Source organism: Balaenoptera acutorostrata, chromosome 3 (assembly GCF_949987535.1).
Source record: "Balaenoptera acutorostrata chromosome 3, mBalAcu1.1, whole genome shotgun sequence".
NCBI classification, from domain to species: Eukaryota; Metazoa; Chordata; class Mammalia; order Artiodactyla; family Balaenopteridae; genus Balaenoptera; species Balaenoptera acutorostrata.
This window is the reverse complement of record NC_080066.1, coordinates 1,775,418-1,795,647: the sequence shown is the minus strand read 5'-3', so window position 1 is coordinate 1,795,647 and position 20,230 is coordinate 1,775,418. Positions and strand designations below refer to the sequence as shown.

The 20,230-nt window shown below is 46.3% G+C and overlaps 1 long non-coding RNA gene across 1 annotated transcript; it reads left to right on the top strand.

Annotated features, from left to right (window-relative positions):
- The first annotated feature begins 695 nt into the window (after window positions 1-695).
- On the top strand, window positions 696-2,549 carry LOC130707751 (uncharacterized). The gene is made up of 3 exons (XR_009007773.1): window positions 696-736; window positions 893-1,126; window positions 2,309-2,549. It is a non-coding gene; the product is annotated as an uncharacterized LOC130707751 (long non-coding RNA).
- Window positions 2,550-20,230: the final 17,681 nt, after the last annotated feature.

Sequence of the window (20,230 nt, the reverse complement as noted above, 5' to 3'; positions counted from 1 at the left end):
TTTAAAAGGTGAGGAGAGAACAGTGCACAAAAGCCATCATGGTGAATGCTGCTTTGGTTGCAAAAACCAGAAATCAGAAATTTCAGAACAGAGAGGTCCTACGTGCTCAGCACGTACAGGTGACAAAAGTGAGTTCCGTCGGTGTGTCAGGATGTGGTGGGCAGACCACTGGGCTTGGGTCCAAAGACACAGGTGGTCTTATTTTTTTTGAGGTGCACACCAAGCATTTGGGATGAAATGATGGGATGTCTGTGAAATTACTTCAGCGAAACAAAAATAGACAAAGCACAGCAGAAAAATACTAACAATGATTAAAGCTAGGGGATGGACACAGAGAGTATGATCTATTCTGTCTGCTCTTCTTATGTTTGAAAATGTTAATCATTAACAAAAAACCCCAGTGCTTGGATTCCCACTTTGATGTTGACATCCGTTGGCTAAGTCACGCGAGTCAGTCATTCGACCTCTGGGCTTCCTTAGTTGTAAAATCAGGAATTAACTCTCATCACTGCTTTGAGGAATAAAGGAGTAATGCATAAACATCCTCTGTCACGCTAAGGCGCTGCATGATCGTCAGTTGTCACTGATTAAAGTAGACGGGAAACCAATCAGAGGCCGGATGACACTGCCGAGAAGAGGCTGCACTTCCCCTACCCCAGCTCCACCCACTAATGCTCCTAACAGCTCCTCCCAGATGCTTTTCTAACTGGAACACAGAGCAGGCCTCCAGAGGCAGGTTTGGACCTTTCCTGGGGGTGTGGTGACCTGGAGTTTATTCCTGGGATGCATTCAGTGGTGTAACTGGGGCGGGAGAAAGGGCTGGGGGGAAAGCTTGCTTGCAGCTGGCTGGCAGCACGACGGAGGTGCTCTCTTATTTCACTGTTGATTTCAGGGCATCTGTTGCTCGCCGCCTGCTCCCTTCATTTCTGCATGGACCACAAAACTCGAGAAGCGGAGTGGCGTCAGAAGTTCCTTGTCGCCGCCTCTCTGGGTGACTGAAGCTGATGCAGGGTGATGCCAGCACCCTGGACCAGAGCATTCCCGGCCACGGGTGCACTCGGCCTGACTGCGCTGGGAAGTGAGAGAGGATGTGAGGTCTCACTCACTGCCTGTTCACCTTGGGCAGGTGAGGCTGGAAATCCTAATCCATAAAATGAACTATTAGTATCTGTCGCCTAGGATGTCTGCGTGAATCAAGTGAGGTCATGACAGTACATCACGTTGTTTATGATGCGGTGGGTGTCAGAGCACACGGACAAGTCTCAGCCTTGGAAATCTTTCTGAAAGCTGATGCTTCCACCAAGTCGTGAGGAGGGGAAACGTCCCCCACCTGCTCTCCCAACAGCACCCCGTCCCCGTCAAACCCAGCTGTTCACCTGACTTTATCCCTTTCTCGCCGTTCCGACACCCCTCCCCTCTGCCCTCCCTCCTATCAAAAGCTGCTCTTTACCAGCTGCCCGATTGAAATAAGTCTACAGGCTTCATTTTCCCTTTTCCTGGGGACACTTTGATTTTACTGGGACCACAAATTAAGCCCCCAAAGGGGTGACGTTTCAAACCTATGGGACATGCTGGGGGGAGGAGGATTGGCATGCCGCCCAGGGCAGGGCACACGGCGTGAGTTGGGACACGTTCGCTGAAGACCAGATGCTGGACACACAGGCGGCCCCAGACACAAGCTGGGTTCACTCTGGACGCACTTTGCGTCTTACTTGCCTGTCCGGATCCTTGCTCAGCCCCGAAGTGATGTCCATACTGGGTTAATCACTTCATCTTTAAAGGCCCAAGGTAGAAGGGATTTTTATTGATGAACCGTCACTACAGCTACAGATAGACCCTCACAGAGGCTGCCACTAAGTGACTTTTCTAATTAATTAGAAAATAATCAGAAATAATTCAATTCAATATTTGGGTTCCTGTGACTTTCTCTCATGGGAGTCTTCCCAGGCTGGCATTTGAGAGACGGATGCCCTTTGTGACAGGCCCCCTTTGCTGACCTATTTGGGGCTGTATATTTGGAATCCAGGGTTCCCACCTACGTCAATGGAAATCTTGTGGGCAGATGGAGGGCGGGTGCACTGCACACCTACACCGGGCAGAAGTCTCCAAACAACAGTGCGGAGCCAAGGGCTTTGCTCCGAGAGAGGGATTTTATTGTCCGAGACCTTGGAATTCTACTCTTCAGTTTAGTGAGAGTGGCTAGATCTTTCTTACTCTATTTTTATACGGACAGTAAATTTGTTTAAAAATATAAAAACTTGAAACGTAAATACTTATATCTCAAAGACATTTATGTCACAATTCCTAGGCCTCTGGAAGGGCAGGCAAATGCTGGCGGAAGGGTCCCCCCTGCCCGATGCATCACGGCGCCTGGAGGATTGACCCGCAAGGGTGTGAAGAAGGAGGAGGCGGTGACCCCTTTGCCCTGCACCTGAGACTCACCTGCGTTTTGAGTAGAGAGTCTCTGAGACTTACACGTGCATGTAAATATAGAAAACACACTTCTGAGGAGGCGACCTGTCACCACCACTGACCAGGTTTTCGCTGTTGCTTCCTTTGCGTTTTTCCCACCTCAGGTCTGGTCTCCATCGTGGGCTGGAGCGGGACGGGTGGATGGCTTTCCAGGGAGCCCTGATGTCTGAGATAAGAGGAGAGCACTTCAGTTGGACTTTTCTTAGCTTCCGGTACAGTGTCCTTATTTGCTTTTATTTTTAACCAATGTATCCTTTAGAACATTTTTTATTAAATGCATGCAATTTCTTTGTGCCTCCGTTTCCCCTGACTCAGAGAAAGTGAAATGTCCCTCGTCTTCAGCCTTCCAGCTTCAGGTAAATGGGCTTTTTCCTGGACACGCAGGGCAAAATAAAGTGGAAAATACTTATTTCTGGGCAAATATGTTGGAGGAGACGCTCCATCGAATGTACCCTGTATTTTGGGAGCACGTGTCCTCTTCGTCTTCTTTAATGGGGGGCTCGCTGCCTCCCGTTGTGTTTTCAGGGGCTCCTGACAAATGTCAGATTTAAATCCCACGTTATTACAGGCACTAGAGGTGGGGTATCTGCGAGAGGGTTTTGTGCTCCAGTGTGATGATTTGTTTGGGAAAGATGACCTGAGATCTCCTCCCGTGAACATCCGTGGGATTCTACCTGAACCTCTTGTTGCACTGAGCGTGCTCTACCCCGTGATGGTGTAACTGCCTATGGATGTCTTCCCTCCTCCTAGATTATAAGCTTCTGAAAGTAAGAGTCACATCAGGCTAATCTTTGCTTTTTCCTCCAGCACATTTCTCAGTTCTTGTCTTAACAGTTTAGTCTAAAGAAGTGCTTTTTGCCAGAAAGAGCAGACAATTGTTGTGGGTTTTTAAGGTCAAATTGTTTTATATCTATATTAAAAAAAAACACACACACACACAACTCTGCAGATATCATTGTGGGATTCTTTGGCTACCTATGATACTGTTTTGTCTTCAGAAGCTAAATAATACAATATAGAGAGAGATACAGAAATGGAAAAAATTAGAAATTGCTGCAGTCAGGATTTGAATATATTCACTGAAAGGACAGATGAGAAAAGCAGAAGAGAAAAATGGTTTTGGAACAGTTGGTCTACCAGTAATGAGGGAAGCAGACTTCATACGCTATGCTACAAAATATAATAAGACATGTACAAGAAGGTTCATAGCAGATTTATTTATAATAGCCCCAAACTGGAAATAACTCAAATATCCATCACCAGTAAAATGGATAAATAAATTGTGGTGTATTCACACAACAGAATACTGTTCAACAAATTAGAACAACCTACTGATACACAAAACAACACAGAGACAAAAACCCTGAGTGAGAGAAATCAAACATGAAAAGGGTATACACTGTACAATGAAACTTCCAGAAGGTTCAAGAACAGTCAAAACGTGTGTTTGGTGACAGACATCAGGAAGAGGGGGCAGTATTATGGGACCTGGGCATGATGGCTCCTTCTAGGATGCTAGAAATGTTTCATATTCTGATCTGGGAGATGTTTATATATGGAGAACGTCACCAAATTCTACACTTAAGATTTATGCAAAAATATATCTACTTATGCACTCTATTATGTATATAATAATGCAATTTTTTAGAAGAAGTAAAGGGAAAAACCACCACTCTTTACTGAGTGCTTGCTGTGTGGCAGGTAAAGTGCTAAGCACATGTGGCTTTAAAAACATTAAGCAATTCGCCACGAGTCACAACCTCTGTGAGACTTTTTTTTTTTTTAACATCTTTATTGGAGTATAATTGCTTTACAATGTTGTGTTAGTTTCTGCTTTATAACAAAGTGAATCAGCTATACATATACATATATCCCCATATCTCTTCCCTCTTGCATCTCCCTCCCTCCCACCCTCCCTATCCCACCCCTCTAGGTGGTCACAGAGCACCGAGCTGATCTCCCTGTGCTATGCGGCTGCTTCCCACTAGCTATCTATTTTACGTTTGGTAGTGTATGACTCAAACCCAAATCTCCGTGCTCGGCGGTCCCCGCTCTCCGGCCTGAGAGCTAATCGTCGCTTTGCTGGGGCGTGGCCTTTTCCCCTTTTCCGCTGGCGGGTCCTCCAAGCAGAGCAGGTAGGCCTGTGGAAGCGGCAGCAGCTTTGCCCTAAGTTGTCTATTTATTAACAAGAAACCTCTGTTGCAGTATTAACGGAGTTGTAAAGACATTTCCCTTGCTGTTGGTTATGTCAAAGGCCTTGCCAAGCCTCAGGGACAGTGGCCTGATTGAAGGGAGGAGCTTATCTGGAGGAACAGTGAGTGGAGTTTTCAACAAGGCAGGGAGGGAGGAACAGAAAACGCATTCTTTCTGGGATTTCTTCATATTTGAAGTTCATTCTGGCCGGGTGCTCTTTTGGGGAAAGAAAACCTCAAATGAGCCTTCAGAACACATTTCCCCTCCATCTGCTGTTCTCTCCATTTGTCTTAATTCTTTCAGTTTCATTTGTTAGAGTTATGAAGTTAAACTTACAAACCTGAAGAGTTATTTACATTTAGTGAATGGGCATGACTATTCTAATATTTATTAATGGGGGTTCAACTATATGAACCACGACACTCATATATTCCCATGAAATGGAAGAAAAGAGAAACCCACCCCTGGCTCACGGTCTGTGTAACCCTGACCCCCATGTCTCTGCTTCATGTTGTACAAAGACCTTGTTTCCATGGTCCTCCATCTTGTGTGCTGGAGAACTTCTGGAATCCCGCTCTCAGGAAATTCTGAGAGGAGATTCCCACCTGGTCCTCCTCCAAACAACACCACTGACAAGTCACTGAGGACTCCATCTAGCTAAGCAGGTCCTGAAGAAGTTCCACTGCCTTCCTTTCGAGTTCTGAAATCTGACTCAATAGACAGGAGACCAGAGAGCATGGCTATAAGGCCTTCAATCACTTACTTAGAGTGTGACCTTGGGCAAGGCCCTCGGCTTCTATGAGCTCCCTGAGATTTTAGCTACAAAATGGTGTGATATCTAGGTGTACACCAGAGAGCTAATTTGCCTAAGAGAGTGCTTTGCACTTGGAAGAAACTCACTAAGTAATGACTCTAATGATGGGTGATTTAATACAAGTAGCTGAGTGTCTGAGTCTTTGCCTGCCCCCAGCACAGGTAAAATGTGACTAAGTGCAGCATACCTACTTAGTGACTTTATTTTCTTTACTCAGTATAAATTGGGGCTGCAAAGGACTAGAATTCAAACTCTGACATTTTCCAAAGATCAGCTAAATGTAGGATTTTTAAATGAGTCCTCATTGGAAATGGACACCCTTAATAAAGGTGACCAGAATCCCAATTTTCCAAAGCCTGAATTGGTTCGTGTTGATCGTAGACTCAAATCATCTTTTCAGGCACAAAGTCAGTGATGCAGGAGTATGTGGTACAACCTGGCTGTCTTCCCAATACCCGGGTCCGGCTTGGCCACTGGGATCCTAACGGGATACTCCTTCCCTATCCAGGCTGGCCGCCGCCGTTTCTGCCACCCGCCTCCTTAATTATGCTGGGAAGTCCTTGGAAGTCTCCGCCCCCAGCCTCCAGGCAGCCCCAGCCAGCCCACCCGCTGGGCCCCAGAGATGAGCACCAAGTTTTATCCCTGGGCTAGGTCACTGGTCAGGTCCTGTACCAAAGTTAAAAAAAAATTTTTTTTTTTAAATTGCTGATCTAGGATAATTTTAAAAATCATAGTCGAGCAAGCCATGTCAAGTGTGGGCTTAAGGAAAACATCTCAGCACAGAACTCACTTTGAAGTCTGACTGGTTCTGGCCCCTTTTCCCTTGGTCCAGTAGGTGGCACTCCTGAGTGAGGCTTCTTGGCTGAGGTGGCGGACTCCGTCCAAACCCGGCTCCCATGTCTGCAGCCGGCGGACGATTGGGAGTCTCTGCACACACGTGGGAGGGGGCCACTGCCTGCCCCCATCGGCAGAGGGGGGTGAAGGCAGGCAGACGCCCAGCGACACTGGGCATTCTGAGAAAGGAGCTAGGGGTGGTGGACGTCCCACCGGAGGACCAGGACTCCAGCTATTCCAAAGTCTACACGCTTCAAGCTCCTGGTAGATCTTCAAATAAACATCGAGTTGATCTAGAACTTTCCATTCTCCCACTGCTAACTAATCTCTTCTATCTAGACCTTGCCTTCCTGGATCACCATCTTGTCTACCCTTCGTGTGAGGGGCTACTCAGTCTGCACCTGGGGCCTCCTCCAACTTCCAGCGAGGTGAAGGGGGCTGTGCAAATGGCCTTAGACTCACCTACTTGCCGGACAGGCTCATGTGGTCTGGCCAGCACAGCAAGGCAGCTCCTGATTTCCTTACTTCCATCATCTCTAGCTTCTTCTTTTTATGGGGAAATGGTTTCCAAGAATAGTTATCACCTCCTGGCATCTTCAAGCCTGAGCTGTTTCAGCTTGTAAAGCCGAGGATGCTTTTACCCGATGGGTTTCACCTGGGGGTGCGGGCCATCCAACAGAGGGTTCACCCTCAGTATGTGGAAATCAGACGCGGAGACAGATTCCCCAGGGAGCTACAGCTCCAAGAGCCCCTGGTACCATATGAAATACTGCTTCTGATGGCCATGAAAAGCCTACATCTTTCATTTGTTCTGCCCCAGCGTAGACCAGGGTTTCTCAGCCTCAGCCCTGTGGATGTCTTGGGCTGATAGCTCTGTGTCATGGGCTGTCCTGTGCCTTGCAGGGTGCTGGGCGGCATCCCTGGCTTCCGCCCACCAGATACCAGTAGCCCCCCTCCACCCCAGCTGTCACCCCAAATGTCTCCAGATATTGTCAAATATCCCCCAGACGTGCTGGCGAATCTTAAGTCTGAATTAATGTCTTTAGTGAGAGGTCCTTTGGCTCATCTTTTTTTTCTTTTTAAAATATTTATTTATTGATTTGTTTTGCTGCGCCAGGTCTTAGCTGCGGCACGCGGGAACTTCGTTGTCTGGTCTGAGTTGCGGCAGGGATGCGGGATCTAGTTCCCTGACCAGAGGTTGAACCCGGGCCCCCTGCATTGGGAGCGCGGGAGTCTCAGGCACTGCGCCACCAGGGAAGTCCCCCTTGGCTCACGTTTATGCTTTTAATCAATACGGTCAGGTCACGCTCCTTTGCCTAGAGCACTCAAGCATGTCTCTTTTTCAAAAATTCTAATTTAAAAAAATGACAATAAATTGGCGCTGGGAAAGTTTTGACGTTGCCCAACCTGAATGAGATGATTGCCCCGTTTTATTACTGCTTACATTTTGTGAACGGAAGTCTTTCCCACGTGGGTCCACCCTACTGCTGTTGTTGTTATTATTATTATTATTATTGCCGTTTCTGCACTGTCTCGATCGCTGGCTTTTTGGTTCTGCATTCTACTTCTCCTTTCTCCCTTTTCGTCTTATATTCACTGTTTCCCCCCCACCCCCCACCCCATTCTCTCTCTAAGCAATTACTTCCATTTCCAAGCACACCGGAGCTCGTCACCCAGGTCAGTCCCATGTGCCAGGGGGCACCTCATCGGGAGGGACCAGCTTTCGTCGTGGCGTCTCGGTCACCACTTTGCTGTCATTGCCGGGAGTGCCTGTCACTAGGCTGTGTTTACACAAACCAACTGGCTTAGGAGGGAAATGTTTAATTTAGTCGAACTCCAGGCTATCGTATAAACGACTTCAGTCAAACAGCAAGTTGTTTTCAAACTGCATAAGTGGGAGGGACCTCAGAGAAAGCCAGGTCGGAGGGGCTCGATTTGCAGAGAAAGCACCAGCGAACTCAACACAACACGGCAGCAGCCCACGTTTAGCGGTAACTACTCTGCGACAGGCACGTGGTCGAGGGGCTGGTGTCGAAACGTCAGCCAGGCGGGGGAACCTAAGTCAGGTTCTCTGCGTGCTCTTTCCCTGGTAACAGTTTAAGAGTCAGGGAGAAGCCTGTCCAAACCATCCATCCCAGCGGAGGGGACTCCACGGCTGTGACGCTCCTGGCCCTGCCCCCCCTTGCTAACCCGGCCCCGGGACAGTGGGGTGTCTTCTCTGACTGGGAAGGGTGGCTGGGTGGGCTCACCTCCGCCCTTGCTCCTGGGGGGCGTGCAGCCAGCACTCTGCTGGGAGCAAGAGTCCTCCACCTCGCCCCCCAATGGCTCTGCCCCGGCCCCTTCCAGCATGCATGTCTGCGGACCCTCTAGGTCTGGGCTTCAGAAGCCCATCCCTGGCGGATGCACAAGCAGGCTGTCCTCTTCCCACAGTGAGGCATCCTCTGAGCGTGTGTCTGGAACAGTCAATTGCCAGGCATCTCGAAGGTCACGAGCTAGAGTTAGCAGAGGATCTACAGTTTCAGTGGTCTCTCCCTCCTCTGAATTACTATTCTTTGAAAAATAAGTTTTTAAACATAAGCCCTCAATTCTATGCCAAGCCGCAGAGTTCTATTTAGCATTCTGGGGTAGTTATTTTAATTTATTTTTACCTCGTACTCTCGAGCATGCAATCAGGAGCATAGCACCGAAAATTGTGCGTTACTCTCTCATGACAGATGTGACTAAAAGGACATGAAATATTTCTTTAAATCTTCCTTTTATAGACTCAATGACTGTTTTTCTTTACAATAATCGTATTTGTTTCAAAATGACGCCATCCCTCAAAATATATTTTAAAACACCTCTTGGAATTTCCAGGAGCCTGTTTATAAGCTGACACAAGAAAAAGAGGATCACTATTTTATTATCCCATTTTTTTCAGTAGATGAAACTTTCATATCTTTTTTGATTACCTCTTTCCCAGATCAAGTACAACCTCAAATTTTTTTAAAGATTTTTTAAAACTCATTCTACAGTCTCTAAAAGTAATTTTCAAGGGATCCACACGTATGTTCTGAGGAAACCTTTATTGTATATGTAAGTTTAGGGATTTTGATGTTAAAATACAAGTCCCATGGCCTTGGAGATGAATTTCATAAACTTCACAGACTCTCTTCCAATCGTCATGCCAGAAGCAATTTCATTTGTCATGAATTTCTGGTTCTGACTACTTTACTTAAAGAAAGATTAGGGAAGCAAGCCACAGAGCAGGTCACTTGGAAGTTAAGGGAATGAATCTTAAATAAGTTGAGAAGAAGCCCAGGATATTTAAGTCAATGCTATGGGACACTTTTGACACTTAGTACATTGCTCTGTACTCAACAGGAATGAGATGGGAGGATGGAAGGCGGTGATCAGTAAATTGGGGACCACTGGACCTTCTTTATGCCAGGCCCTGTGTACTGTTGTGCAGGTTGTGCACTGCACAACATCACAGTGGATGGGACCTCCCAGAGCTGTACGGACAACAGCTATAGCAGCAGCCCTGGGTTGTCTGCACAACAACCTCCAAGTAAACTCAAACTGAGAGAGATGTGTGATGACAATGGAAACTCTAGAAGCAGCAGGGCCTAGTTAGAAAATTCCGTCATCAAAAAAGTCAGAAAAATTCTTTGAGTTTGACAGTTTAAATGAAAGTGTAACAGGGGACCTGGCTGTGTGATTGCCATAGCTCAGGGGTTCAGAGCCTGGGCTTGGGGATCCCACAGGCTTGATTTTGATTTTTGACTCTGCCACTTGGTAGCCGTGTGACCTTGGGTGAGTTACATACATTCTCATCAGTAAAAATAAATATTGAAGAGCAGTGGAAAATACCCAGCAGGGCTGCTGTGAGGATCAAAAAAGACAATGTCTGCAGAGCACTTGAAAGCGCGCCTGACACAACACAACTGTTTAATAAATATAACCTGGTTTTATTATCACAAGTTGGAGAATCCACTAACTTCCCGGTGCAAAGCCCCTCGGCTCAGAGCCCGGGATCCCACCAGCACGAGCTGTCTCCAGGCTGCTGGTGGCCCCTCCTGAGATTCCATTTTTCATGAGGCACTTTTAGGAGTACATTAAAAAATCATCTCCTTGGTGGCGGTAGGACCAGAAAATTATTGGGTGGGCCAAAAAGTGCCTTCGGTTTTTTTAAGTGAAAATAAGACACATTTTTCATTTTTACCAAGAACTTTATTGAACAGTGTATTCACCCTTTTGTTCCACTACCTTCTGCCATTTTTCAGGAAATTTCATAATTCCATCTTCCCAAAACTTTTTATCTTTTTGAGCAAAGAACTGTTCCAGGTGCCTTTTACAGCCTTTCAGGGAATTGAAATTTTTTCCATTAAGAGAACTTTGTAAAGACCGAAATAAATGGAAATCCGAAGGTGCAATGTCTGGTGAATACAGCAGATGAATCAGAACTTCCCAGGCAAGCTGTAACAGCTTTTGCCTGGTCATCAAAGAAACATGCGGTTTTGCGTTATCCTGTTGGAAGAGTATGCGTTTTCTGTTGACTGATTCTGGACGCTTTTCGTCGAGTGCTGCTTTCAGTTGGTCTAATTGGGAGCAGTACTTGGAATTAATCGTTTCGTTTTCTGGAAGGAGCTCATAATAGAGGACTCCCTTCCAATCCCACCATATATACAACATCACCTTCTCTGGATGAAGACCAGCCTTTGTTGTGGTTGGTGGTGGTTCATTGCGCTTGCCCCACCGTCTCTTCCGTTCCACATTATTGTACAGTATCCACTTTTCATCGCCCATCACAGTTTGTTTTAAAAACGGAACATTTTCATTACGTTCCAGTAGAGAATCTAATGTGGAAATATGGTCAAGAAGGTTTTCTTTGCTTAACTTATGTGGAAGCCAAACATCAAAGCGACTGACATAACCAAGCTGGTGCAAATGATTTTTAAAGCTTGATTTGGATATTTTGAGTATGTCGGCTATCTCCCGCGTGGTATAACGTTGATTGTCTGCAATTATTGTTTCGATTGATCGCTATCAACTTCAACTGGTCTACCCGACCGTGGAGCATCGTCCAGCGAGAAATCTCCAGCACGAAACTTTGCAAACCATTTTTGACACGTTTGATCAGTCACAGCACCTTCTCCATACACTGCACAAATCTTTTCATGCGTTTCAGTTGCAATTTTACCTTTCTTGAAATAATAAAGCATAATATGTTGAAAATGTTGCTTTTTTCTTCCATCTTCAATATTAAAATGGCTACACAAAAATTCACCAACTTTGATGTCTTTTTTTAAAATGCACTCTGATACGGCAGCTGTCACATACAATCTAACAAAATTGTTTCCAATGAAGTTAAAGACAACTAAGTGCTACTAGAGCCATCTTACAGAAAAAAATGAACGAATCTTTTGGCCCACCCAATATATAGCTTGTGGTAACACAAATGTCAACACAGAATAGAACAAAATATCCAACCCTCCCAGTGGTCAGCATGGCGAACAGGGGACATGAAACTCATCTCAGTCCCGCCTGGAATCTGAAGGCTTCCTGCGTGACTCAGATGAAGGCCTTTGCTTTCTGATTATTCAGCTATCACCAGGGGCCCCTCAGAAAACTAGAAAAATGAGGTCACCAGGGTTGAGGGATTGGGGACTGGAAAGAAGAGACATAAAAGTATCTTATCAACATGTCTTGCCTCGGCAGCCAGAAGATTTGTTTGAGCAGTGAGATAATATTTATTCTGCATGCCACTGACCAAGTTCAGCCTTTGATCTATTTCTCCACTGTAGATTTCTTTTTTTCATATTTAATTACTTCTGCCTAGAGGGTAACAAACATGTAATGCACTTGGTGGTAAATTCAGAAAGAAATCAGAGCATTAAATATCCCCATGGGACTCTGAATCCCTCCATCCTGGTCCCAGGGTTTCCTCTGTGGAATCACCTGTCCATCGTTTGGACAAAAGGGTAGCATTTCACTGGGCCCCAGTGAACCTCCTTCCAAGCCAGGATTGTTCTGTATCAAGCACACGAGTGAGGGCAGTCTAGCTAAATCCAGATCATCATTGCAATATTAAACATGTTTAATGATACATCCTATTTAACCCAATGTATCCAAAATATTATGTTTTCATATAATCAATGTAAAAATTATTATCAATAATATATTAACGATATGTAGTTAATGATAATATATTCATGATATTATTTACATTTAGGGGGAATTTAATCTTTGAAGTCCAGTGTGTATTTTATACTTATAGCTCGTTTCAAGTGACTAGTGCCTACTATATTGGACCGGGCAGTTATAGATGAATAAATGGAGACTTGGGGATTAAAATTTCTTCTTGCCTGACACCATGCAGCCAATGCTTTGCAGATGAAATTCAAGCAGGTCGTCAGTCTGACATGTAGGCATACACAGATCATGACTGTACGTTATTTTTAGGCTCCTGCTGAAATAAGCTTTATCTCAAGAAGGTATTTTTGTGTTTCAGTTTCCTAAATGTGTTTCTGGATATGTTGGACATGGGAAAGTGATGGAGACAGGGCCTGAAGTAACTGAGATCTCTCAGCCAGGAAGCCTGGTGCTGGCGGCTGGTATGTCCTGATCCACTTATCTCAAGAGCCAAATGCCCTGCAGGCTTGAGAGGAGCATAAGGAACTCCCTTTGGAAGCACACCAGACAGAATATGTTTAAAAGGTAAGGACCTGCAGGAACACAGAGGCACGTGCCTTGGAGTTGTTAGGCAGGCACGGAGGCCTTCAGCAAGCTGCCGGAGAAGTTGTCAGCGTCAAGCAGTAGGAGCCAGGGTACCTGGTCTTACGTAGGTTCAAGTGTGATGCTGTTCTGTGCAGCCCTCAGGGCATCACCTGCCTTTCCACGATCCTTCCGCCCACTGGCCAGGGTGCGTGGCAAGAACAGTTATCCCCTTGGGAACAGAAACAGGGGAGCCAGAACCCCGTGTCTTATTTTCACTCTTATAGGCTCAGCATGACCTTGAAAAGCTACTCTAACTTTCTCTGCTTTAGTTTTTTTCACTTGCAGAATGGGACCAGCAACACACCTCATAGGGTGGTTGTGAAGATTAATAAAAAGAATCTAAATCACTTGGTACTGTACCTGGTACAAGAGGAGACACAGAATAAGTGTCAACAACAATGATACTAATTAATGTCAATAATAATAATAATGATTATTGCTCCAACCACTGCGACTACTGTTACTTCTATTAGTCAACGGGTGTGTCAGCTCTGTATCAGATACTGCAAAGTTCCTGGCCTTTAGTAAACTCTTAAAACGTATTTTATCGATAAGGCTGTGCTAGGAGCTGGCATGGAGCTAAGCAGGTCAAGAGAGCTCCATCTTCACCTTCAACCTGAAGTTTCTCTGTGGACTTCAAACGTGGTCCCTGCCAAGCACTTTCCTGGAAGATAAGATACTGGAGGATGGGATCAGCACCCTGGCTCACAGCACAGTCGACAGTCGGTCAGCTCCCTGTCTGTCAGAGCTCAGGCCTCCATTGCAGACGCTGGATGGGGATCCTTTGGGCCACCATTGCTTGGCCCCCCTCTCCTGCTAGCTCAGCCAAGGATGTTGGGATTTTTCCAAAGGAAGAAGGAGATTCAGTTCCTGCTCTGTCCTAGTTATACATTGATGGGTAACAAATTACCCCCATAATAAATAAATTAAAAACATATATTGTCTCCGAGATTTTGTGGCTCAGGAACTCTGGTGTGGTTTAGCCGGGTCCCCTCCCAAGGACGCCTTATCTCAAGACTCGGCAGGGAGGGACCCACTTCCGGTTCAGTCCCTTGGGGGCCGAGGCTGGAGGCTTCTCCACGGGGCAGCTCAGCACAGGACAGCTGCTTCATCAGATGAGCCGGGAAGGGAAAGGAAGAGGGCACAAAATGGGAGGCATAGTCCTTTGTAACCTGCCTTAGTCCGTTTGGGCTACTATAACAAAATGTCCTAGACTCAGTGGCTTATAAACAACAAAACATTTATTTCTCCCAGTACTGGCGACTGGAAAGTCCAAGATCAAGGTGGGGGCAGATTCAGTGTCTAGTGAGTGCCCACTTCGTCGATGACAGCCGTCTTCTCTCTGTGTCCTCACAGGGTGGGAGGGGCCAGGGAGCTCTGCGTGGCCTCTTTTATCAGGGCACTAATCCCATTCATGAGGGCTCCACCCTCATGACCTCATCGCCTCCCAAACACCATTACGTCGATTAGGGATGAGGAGTCAGTATATGAGTTCTCTCCATAGCATAAGCTAATCTCAGAAGTGACATCCATCACCTTTGTGTTGTCTATTCACTGGAAGTGAGTCTCTAGGTCTGGCCCTACCCCAAGGGAGGAGATCACACAGGGGCATGAGTGCTGGAATCTCTGGGAGCCTCTCAGAAGTTGCCCATCACGCGCACCCTCGCCATTTTTTCTCGTTGTTTCCTGTCTGCAGAGGAAGGCGGAGCTGTTCCCTGGAGAGTCCACAGGAGCTGGGGAGAAGAGCGCCCATGGAGGTGGACGGCGGCGACTCTACCCTGCACGCAGGCAGCGGGGGCCGGCCGCCGAGAGGCTGCTGCCTTGCGAGCGTCTGTAGACACTGAGTGCAGGCACGGCAGCCCTGGCCACGAGCTGTAGGAGGTGCAGGAAAGCGAGCCACCGAGTGCACCGGGGACCCGGGAGCCCTGGAGGGAGAGCCCGGGGCAGACCCTTCTGTCCCACGAAGGGTGGCTCCCGGGGGTGGTGATGCTTCCTGCAGTGAAGACGAGGGCAGTGAACGCCCGCTGACCGCGGGGAGCTGGCGAGGAGGGGACGGCGCGCCGAGGACCCTGGTGACCGGCTGAGAATCGACACGGGGCACCGGAGAGATGCTGAAGGAGCGGAGCAGAAGACCTGGAGGTGATTCACACTCACACACACACACACACACACACACGCTTACACCCACTCAGTCACACACACACACAAACTCACACTCACACAACACTCAGTCACACACACTCATACACACACTCATACCCACTCAGTCACACACACTCACACACACAGTCACAGTCACACGCACTCACACTCACACAGTCACTCAGTCACACACACTCATACACACACAGTACCACTCACACAATCCCACTCACACACACATGTGAACACAGGTTGTCACTGCAATTTGGGGTGTTGATGTAACACAGTATCAGTTACTCCCAGGCTGGTCAAGGTGCCTGGGAGTTGGTTTTCACCAGGCAGGGAGGAAAAAGCAGAGGTCCGTCCAGCAGGAGCAGGTAAGCTAACCAAATACCCTCACTCGGGCTTTGCTCTCAGGCCTGGAGCTTTGCTGACCGCTGGCCCAGCGCTGTGCTCCCCTCCTGCTGGCATGGCTCCCGGTGAAGTCAGACCCTCAAAGGTGCATGAAAAAGGCAACACGGAATTCCAAAGGAAATACCACAGCAGTTACAGCGTGTGTCCTAAGATCTCTGAAACTGTTTTGGTTATTTGCGTGGCTTATTGGTCACGTAGACCCATACATCTTTCTAAAACATTTTCTCAACCGTATTTTGGGTTTAAGGCTGGGCTCAAAGACTCCAGGTGGAGACAAATCAGCCACACTGCTACGTGGGCAAGAGTCTTCCTTCACGGCCAGAATCTGGGGAAAACCACGTGTTTCTGGTGTCAGACAGACCTGCTTTCAAATCCTGGCTCTACAGCTTCTCATGTGCTTCTCTGAGCAGATGACTTATGCCTCTCTGACGCGGGTTCCTTCTCAGCAGAGCGACCGAGACACTTGTATTGATAGTTCAGTTGATGGTCAAGGGCTCAGGTTCTCGGGTTACACTTGCTTGGGCTGTTCTGGCTCCATGACTTAGAGCTGTGTGACCTCCAAGCCTCAGTTTCCTCTCCTATTAAAGGAGCATAATTGTCTTTCTTTCTGGCTTACTTCACTTAGTAAGATAATCTCTAGTTGCATCCATGTTGCTGCAAGTGGCATTATTTCATTCTTTTTTATGGCTGAGTAGTATCCCATTGTGTATATGTACCACATCTTCTTTAGGATGGATAAACAACAAGGTCCTATTGTACAGCACAGGGAACTATATTCAACATCCTGTGATAAAACATAATGGAAAAGAATATATTAAAAAAAAGAAGGTTTATATGTGTATAACTGAGTCACTTTATAGCAGAGATTGGCACAGTATTGTAAATCAACTAGATTTCAATGTTAAAAAGCAAAAAAAAAAAGGAACATAATTGTCCTAATGGGCTAAGTTTGTGGCTGGACCCAGTGGATCGCATGCATAAAGCACTAGACACAGCTTCAGGCATATGGTAGGCGCTCAGCAGACGTTAGGTCCTGTAGACACCAATGATGCATCTTATACAAAGGAAATACTCCTGAAATTGAATCCTTCCCTCCCTCTGCTGTCCTCACTGTACCCCAGTGTAACCAACATCTCTAGTTCCAGGTCAAGCCAGAGGCTCACCTGTCCCACTCCTCATTTTATCCCTGGGTGCTGTCCCAACTTCCTTACCCATCAACTAAGAATTGGTCCAGTCCTGCTCCCCAGAAGGTAAGATTCTCCCACAGAGACCTTTTAGGCAGCAGCTGGAACCTGGAGATGCTATTCCCTCTGTTCTGGTAAGGTGATGGAGGGCAAAGTATCTTAGAGTTATACACCTGGAAGGAGTGGGCATCAGTGATGATCTCCAAGGGGATAGAAGCCAAAGCCCTGGGATGGAGTGGTGCGTCCAGAGTTTGTCCCACCAGCAAGATGCTGCCGCCTCTGGGCTGTATCCAGAGTTAGCCAGCGACTCCGTCCTGCTGACTGGGAAATCTGAGGGCATCGTGTCATGCTAATGTCGTTAAAACAAACCCCGAACCGAAAAAGCTTGCTGTGGAGTCCAAGGAGAAATAGCTCGAATTATTTATTTATTATAAAATAACTAGTCCCACATGCTAAGAGTTACTTTTTAAGATTTCAAAATTAGGCAAGACCTAGTAATATATCTCCTTCATTATCAACATCAATGGAAGGTTTATTATTTTAAATCAAGGTGTGTTTTGTTTGGGAAGCCCTGTCTAGCACGCACAGAGTTTTACACCAGCAAACCTGGTGTTGTCTGACCCTGACAGAGAGGGTTTGGGAGGCAGCGTCAGCACTGATGGGCGAGGCCAGGATGCACAGGGGACAGGCCAACCTCTTCATCACTGGGTCTTAGGGCCTCTCTCGCCCTGAGGGGGACTCAGGTCTCCAGGTAACATTCTGGGCTGGCCCATGACTTTGGTCTCATATGGGTGTGACCTGCAAGGTAGGTACCGCCATTCCCAGAGCCTGGGCTCCCTGCATCCTCTCGGGCGATGAGAACAAATCGTCCATCGTGACCTGTCTGAATCTCAGCTGCTTGGGGGAGCCAAGACCACAGAACGTTGCCCGCAAGCAGGTTCAGGAAAAGACTCTCCTATGTCCTGCCTTCCCTCTGGGGCTCGGGAGGTGCCCTGTAATGGACCTTGCAAAGTTCTGATGTCAGAGTTCAGTGCTTTCCTTCCCCAAATGAGAAGTATTCAGACAGCATGGAAAGATATTTCTCAAAAAGATTAACATTTTACTTCCCAGTGATAACTACTGTGAACATTTTGCATATTCTTATGGACTGCACGCACACAATTTAACAAAAGGGAAATTTTACTGTTTACTCCTTTAGTAATCATTTTTTTCTCTTATACTATGAGCATCTTTACAAAACCATGTCATTACTTTTAATGACTGCCTGGAATTCCTTTGTTGTTTTTTTGATGGATAACCTCTTTAGGTTGTTTTCAGATTTTTTTGTTTTAATAAAGGTGCTATAATGGATGAATATCCTTTTAGACACATTCTTGTAACTTTTCTTGGGTCAAAGGGCAAGACATTTAAACTTTTCATACATTGCCACACATTACCCTCTGGAGTGGTTATAGACATTTCTACTCTCACCGATCATAGGACTTTTTTTAAAATGACATTATAACAGGATGAAAGGAACAGGTGGTCTCCACCCACAGTGAGATGAAGATTCTTCTCCAGCTCCTTAATTCTTCATCTGAGTCTTCCTTAAACCTCACCTCCAACTTAGAAATCTGGCAAGACTTGGAGGAATCAAGATAGAAAGAATGACCATAACTTGAGCAATGAATACATAACTCCTCACCATACATGGAAATTAACAGGAAAACAGTATCAGAGTGAGAAAAACAATAAAATAAGCAAGCAAACAAAAAGGGATGAAGAGAGATTTTATAGAAATGATCGTTCTCTTTGTTCTGTTTTAAAATTAGGTACTCCAAAGACAGAAAACTTATCATAAACTAACACTCCTGTTCAATCATCCCTCTTAATGTCTTGTCTTGGAGGTTCTGGATAATATTGTGATAATCCAGTCAGCTTTACACAATCTGATTTTCTAACGTACCACAAACATTTAACCTTGTGGGCAATACCTGGGAATTCCTTTGAGAATTTGAATAATGGTCAGAAAATTAGAATTCCAGAAAAAAGATGCAATCAATAGATAAGGAGAATAATAACCAAAAGAACTTCCTTTTCTTCAAAATAATTAGGTTCAAAAGAGGTCTTTTTTTGTCTGTCTATGAGCAGAGGAAAGTTTTGATAATAGTAACAAATATGTTGCCTGAGATTTGCCTACAATTTTAACTTCACAAATCATATTCCCATGGACTTAAGACGAATACAAAAGGACCCTGGGAAGCTCTTTACATTTAGATAAGTAGGAAAATGCCATTCCTATGATAAAGGACTCAGGACTTCCTTTTAGGGGCAAAGCTGCTGGTCTTGATGGGACCCCTTGGAGCCCAAGTGAGTGCAGAGATAGGGGCAGTATCTTCTGCTTCCACAAGTGTTATGGGAGATTGGAGAGCATTTCCCTGCTGAGGGAAGGTTCTCCAGATTTCGTGGGGGGACCCCATTACCAGGCAGCTCAGAGTTCCCTGAGTGCTGACCTCCCTGGGCTTAATGATGCCCCCCAAATACTCACACCTATTGGGGAAGCACTGATCAATTCCAGCCTACAAAGATGCCAGGCGGTTCTCCCAGCGACAGACAAACGTAGAGAGAGAGATTCCCATGTACATTCTGTCCTTATCAGCACAGGGTAAGTGTAGGTCGGAAACAACTTTTCTCTTTGCATCTCTTCCTCCTCTGTCCTTTCGGGTAGATGAGCCCGTCATCCTAATCAGAGGCACCTCTGTTTTTAACATCAGTCACATGGAACCAGACTCCCACCCCTCGTCACCTCCCCCATCACAGATCCCCCTTCAGCCCTTCACCTCACATAGCCCCCCCCACCGCTTCTCCCTCCTTCTCTTCAGATTTCTAGAAGCCAGTTCCAGAGAACCTCAGCAAGTCCATGCATGTGTCAACAAACATCCATTTATTCTCGCTATGTTCCAGGCACTGTGCTAGACCCTGGGGACAGTCTCTTTTCTCAAGACGAGCTAGTTTGGGAGATAAATACATATGAAAATAATTTTATTATAGTTACCAGTAGACGTGGGCTGACATGTCATGTTTTTACCCTATGGATGCCAGCATTCCTGAGGAGAGTTTGTTTCAGCTTTTCCTGATCGGAAATACTGTGCTGTATTTCTCCATATAGCCAGATGAAGTGTTTGAACTGTATCTTGTAGGTAATAGGGAGTGAATGACAGGTCATATCTTAGGCATGGACCTTTCTGGTGGGGTACACCGGATGTATTTGAGGAGGATGAAACTGGGTGCAGGAGGATACATTGGAAGCCCCTGGCACTAATCCTCCTGGGAGAGGATCTGTACCTACGTGAGGGTATTGGCTGTCACGAGAGGGAGCAGATTTGAGATGTATTCAGGAGGTGAATCAAAGCGCTCAGTGGCTGGTTAGCAATGTGGT